This window comes from Homalodisca vitripennis, chromosome X (genome assembly GCF_021130785.1).
Source record: "Homalodisca vitripennis isolate AUS2020 chromosome X, UT_GWSS_2.1, whole genome shotgun sequence".
In the NCBI taxonomy this organism is placed as follows: Eukaryota; Metazoa; Arthropoda; class Insecta; order Hemiptera; family Cicadellidae; genus Homalodisca; species Homalodisca vitripennis.
In genome coordinates this window covers 30321501-30327500 of record NC_060215.1, presented here as the reverse complement: position 1 = coordinate 30327500, position 6000 = coordinate 30321501, and the positions used below count along the sequence as shown (strand labels likewise).

The window sequence follows — 6000 nt, the reverse complement described above, 5'->3', positions numbered from 1 at the left end:
ATAATAATCTACAAAAAAACTGCCAAAGGACCGCAAAATACACAAAATTATGAAATATGTGAAAGAATGTTTTGGTATAAATCTTATTCCGATTGGTACTATATACAATAACATATTCACGCGACGCCTAGTATTGTGCAGGCATTGTAATCAACGACTACGTTACCAACACAGTTCTATTTTCTTAAATTTTAATTTAAACTATAAAAAACCAGATCCCTCTGATATGAAACCTTAGGGGTCGATTGAAAACCTCTTATATTGTAGGTGGCTAGTTATCCAACCGTGGGAATTAATGCACACCTCAAAAAATGTATCAATAGTTTCAACCACTTATGTGTCTTACAAGTTGAAAACCACAAAATGATCCCATATCAGTTTTTAATATGGTATTTAAATACTTAGGCTCTGACGCCATGTTTTTGCCTTGTAACATTTATTTTTCTCGAAAGTGGCGTTTCCCAAAACGTGTATAGGTGAAAAAACAATCCTGCAATGCTGAACCGTTAATCTTTTCTCGCTTTAGAATTTGTAGTCCAAAACGAATAAAATAGTAGTTTTCGTCACTAGGAGCAAAAGTTTTTGTGTATGGCACGCAATCGTTTTTACGATCGAGATGAAGCCGAGGCCGAAAATACGATTAAGCGCCTAAACACATTATTTTGCTCCGTGTGGTGAACATCGGTTTTTTCATACAGGAAACAAAATTATAACTTACACGTTTTATCTAATTTGTATTACTTATAACTCAACATACTAATACTGTCAAAGTTGCGTATTAAAAACCGTTATATTTTGTGCATTTTTCTGATAACAAAGTTTGAGGTTAGCGCACTAAAAACACATGAATCGTGCACCACCTGATTTTTTAGGATCTCTGCTATAAGAACGAAAATGATCACTTTGGACCAACTTATGTATCAAAAACAGCCATTATTATATTTGTATTGTGATACAAAATTAAATCCAGAATTTATTGTGAGTACTACATGTCCCTTGGTATACAACTTTGAAACTGTCTATGTTTAAAATGATTTATGGACAGAGAATCCAACAAATATAGGCTCTACTTGGAAGTTCCTATTCTTGTTAGGTAAGCGAACTACCCGCACAAGCAAAGGAAACTTTATTGGCTGAGCTTTAGTTAAGCCTATCACTCGTGGTACTGGAAAATTTCATTGTTTGTATGCAATTTATCTCGAAAACAAACTTACCTATAGATTCTTTGTTTGAAGGTTATTTTTGACGATGGAAGGATTGTGAAGGAAACAGGATTTTCCGGATATTTGCCATCGTTCAGTGAAACAATAAATCAGTAACACTACGTTTCGAGATCTGCAATATGATCTCTTCTTCAGGCAATAACTAACCTAATACACAATTCCTGACTTAGGCGTGCCACAACGCTTTGGTATGATTTGTTTATTTTAACCTAGTTTTTAATTATGTATTAGGTTAGTTATTACCTGAAGAAGAGATCAGATTGCAGATCTCGAAACGTAGTGTTACTGATTTCTTGTTTCACTGAACGATGGCAAATGTCCGGAAAAATCCTGTCACCTATATACTTTTGCATGAAGCTTCATTTATATATTATCAACACTGAGGTTGATGAAGGTGCATGTCACTGCAAGGGGATTGGCTGAGCGAGAAAAAGCTTTAAATTAATTTGTAAACAAACCGAATCCAATCATTTGAGATTTAAACATTAGATTTTTACTCATAGGGCAAAAAGGAAAAAGTAGAAAGTCATGTTAAAACTCGGTGATATGAATTGATTTTAGCTCACTCTTGCGTTGTAGTATCCTCTCTAGCTCAGCATACCTGTTATTATTTGGAAAACTGTCATGAAACTTAATTAATGAACAAATATGTGAATGCATTATGTGTCAGAGAAACATTTCATCTGCTGACATTAAAGTTTGCGCGGGGAACTTCATTTCTGCATGAAGACAAGAATGTTTTCTATGGTGCATGCCCAACCTTGGAATTTGCCTGAGTGTTATAGAAGGCTATAAGAGTAGGCTGACACATCCGGAGGGGAGTTAAACATTTCTGTATGATTTCCCGTCTTTTTCTATGTTTCCGGTGGACATCTAGATGATGAAATGATCTTTATATGTTTTGAAAGTTTGCATACACCTTCAGCGAAGCCTATTACGTAATACGTGGTGTGGCGTACTCCTACGTAAGATGCGTATGAAGTGAAGATGCGAGAGTCCAAAGCCCTCAATGTTGCCCTTTACGAGTACAATTCCAACGAAAATCCTCTAGTGGATATTTATTTACCAATGGCAATGACCTGAATATAAAATACCGTAGAGTAAGGAGTCATAGACGCCACCAGCTCCGTGTGAGACCCTATCCTTGCACTTCTGGAACCAGTGTCACTCAATCAACGCAAACCGTTAAGAGCTCTTCCTTCAAACCGAGGTTTCCAAGTGGATACGAATTCCCTGAAAGTTTTTTCTAGGAGATAAATATAGGTACGTGGTCTGGTATTGTGCCCAGAACTCCCCCCCCCCCATTTTCTCTCCCACCGAAAAAAAAACAAGGCAACCATGTCCAGATATGTTCCAGAGCCCTTCTTGTAGAATAACCTACTGTTGGCATTATTTCTAGCCACTACCCTTGATTAAGATCTTGAGTAGAGTAAAAAATACTCCCGGAGAACTAAAATATCCCTCGTAATGACAAGAAAGCCACCCACTGGGCAATGAAAACACATGTCGTCTATAACTTCAAGTTATGGTAACAGTGTGTTGTTTGGTGTTCAGTTAAAGATCGGTTCAAATCACTCCGATGTAGCTGGTTATTTGTGCTTTGAAGCAGTCCCCAGTTTTCCAGTTGGAGTATTCTGAAAAACTAATAAATCGAACTATAAGTAGATTTTAGGTTCCAGAGAGGACTTGAAAATGCCTTTATAATGGAGGCATATTTCATTTAATATAAGTCAAAAAGTGTGAACACATAGTGACATCAGATTTCTTTGGACTCTGTTGTGGACCCAAATTCCAAATTTTATACTAGGATGTCACTCGTATTTTAGAAACAGGCTATTAGGAGTATTCAGGGCACACTTTTTTGTTATGATTTTGTCCCTATTTTCCGAGCTCCAAGCTCTCTTTAGATTAAGAAAATAAACTGAGAAACTCTTCTCAGTACTTATACACTTCTTCAACTAGTGCCTACAACTTAAAATTAATTGTAAAACCGATCCAAACAGTTCTAGTATTTTAATGATATTTCTCTCGTAACTTTCTAAGGCGTTATTTGATTTTTTTTGTTAATTTAATATATCCTCTACACTGTCAATATTGCCTTGTGAAACATTACCAAAGAACGTGTAGTGATGATTACCTTGATTGCTTATTGTCTGCCGTAGTATTGTCTGTCAAGCTTGACTCTATCATCTAATTGTTCTGTTCTGAATAGTTCAATGTAATTAATTATTAGTTGTGAATGTTGTTACAGTTATTATAATAATTCCACGTACTATGAGGTGTGAGACTGTTTTAAACACATAAAAAGAGGTAAAAAACAGGTTTTTGTATATTTTTATAGCGTCTGTGCTTTACGAGCCATAAACTAATTATGAATAATTTATTTATTTCCAATCAATATAAACACAATTGTAAACATTATTATTTTTGGAAATTGACTGACCACTTTTACAAGTAGGTTGGTCAGTTAGTAAATTGAAAAAAACAATAAATATACATTTATGAGAGTCTAGCATTTTAGATTACTTTGAGCCGCCATTTGGGTATCTACTAAAAATATTTATGCAATATTACAATTCAGAAAATAAATTATATACAATAAACAAATACACAAAACAAATAAATTATACGTGATTAAAAAACTTTGGTCCCAAATACTAAAAAGAACGGCAAGAAATATATTTATTTATTTTGAGTAGTCTAAAACTATTTACATATTTAGTACAATAATTTATATTGTCATTACCTACATTCCCACTTCTAATAAAAAACAATCTTAGGACTTTGCACAGAAAAAGATGTTGATCAGGTTTAATATTTATTTCTTTGTAGAGGGGAAATGAACTTTCCCTTTATAGTTTTTTTTAACGTGACACGTAAAAAGTAGGCTAGTTTTGGGTGGTTCTTAATTTATTTATCAAATTCTTATATGTCCCGCCCCAACATTATTACAATAATATAACCGCAATTGATATTGATTCTTTGCGACCCATTTCATTCTTTGTCATTTCTGAAACATTTGAAAAATAGTTATTAAGTAGGATGTGTATGGTTTTATTAAATTAGTTTGAATAAAGTTTAAAGTTTTCTTAGATCAGGCTATTTCGGTTCCAGAGAATGATGCGAATGACCACATGATAAACAAATTATTATTATTATTATTATTTAATCTCGGGTGGCAGTCACACCAGGACATGGAAGTGCCGTTTTCCTACTTCAGTTGGACATTTTAGTCAGTGGCCGAGTTTAGCCTTAATACAGTGTTCCAAATTTTTTGCACACTGAAGATGATCCTGGATACTATAAGAGTTACAGCAAAGATCAAATGAGTAAATTTGTGCAAAAAAACAAGACTAGCAAATTAATGTGGTCAAGTTGATCATTGGATGCGTTGTGCGTTGTTTACTCGCCGCAGTCAAAAAACTTGTGTTGAGAGAGAGAGAGAGAGAGAGAGAGAGAGAGAGAGAGAGAGAGAGAGAGAGAGAGGAGAGAGAGAGAGAGAGAGATTCTTTATTTACAATCTTAAAGATTGAAATAGTGTCAAAAATTTAATACATTAAGTAAAACAGTCTTATTTGGGACAAAGTCTTTGTACTTGCTTCACAAGAAAAGTTACAGTCTTGCTTCAGCCACTCCGCCAATTGATGAATTCATTAATACTATAAAAAGGACGATCAAGCAGCCACTCATTCAGTTTAGCCTTCAGCAATCCTGGTCTTAATTGTATGAGCAAATGTGTATTTGTATGAGTAAATATGCCTTAACCAGAGGCCGAGACATACACATGTATAAGAAACGTAGCAGAACAAACTACCGAACTGGGAGACACAGAACGGTGGTTTATGAACACCTGCCCTCGCAAGCGGGTGTGCGTTTCCTCAACAGACTGCCCAATTCAATTAAAGATGCCCCAACGCCTAAAGCGTTAAAAACTCGCCTCAAACGCTTCTTGGTGTCTCAAACATTCTATAATGCGGGTGAGTTTTTGGCATTCGACTGGGATTACAAGACTGACGCTGCTGTATTAAGTGGGTTGCATTGGCGATGAATGAAAGATGCGTGATTGTAAAATTGAATGTTTGAATGTGTATTGTTTGTAAGGATGTCTGGAATTTTGAAAACTCATATTGACGTTTCTCATACAATGTACATATTGTCGCTGCAATAAAAAATATTTTGATTTTGAAACCGGTACTGGGTTTTGGTAAACATTCTTTTAACTCTCTCTTATTAGTACCTATATTGTTTTACATGAAATCTGCATGAAATTCCTTCTAGTTTTAAATATTACAATGAAATATTTTTCAAAACCAGCAAGCAGGTGTTGAGTTCGAATCAGTTTTTTAAAATGCAATGACCCATTTTTTATTCAATCGAAAGAAATTAGATATTTTAATGATTTGAAAATGCCAGTATGTTATAGTTTCCTTGTTGTTTTCATCAAATTATTCATTAAACCCCGTTCTTGTGTGGTTGTGTAAAGGGGTTGTATGTTCTACTACCCCTTGCCCCTCATAGGACTGTTCCTGGCTGACTATTGGATTATCTCTGTGGTAGGTGTGTAATATCCTGCCTGCAGTAGGAGATCGTTTATTCAGTTACGGTCCGACATGTTCCAACGTCAGTCTACGCCTCACAGCCTCAATAGAAGCACCTTTCGTTATTTGTTTTAATACCTCGCACGTGGGTTATTAAGTTTGCAAACATCTGGTTGCCGTGCTATTAAACGCCTTACCATTTTACAAACTAATCGTAAAATTTATTCTACTTTACAGCT

At 35.1% G+C, this 6000-nt stretch overlaps 1 protein-coding gene across 1 annotated transcript in view; it reads left to right on the top strand.

Annotated features, from left to right (window-relative positions):
* Positions 1-6000, top strand: part of LOC124368875 (calcium/calmodulin-dependent protein kinase type 1-like) — a 385883-nt gene that overhangs the window by 338074 nt on the left and 41809 nt on the right.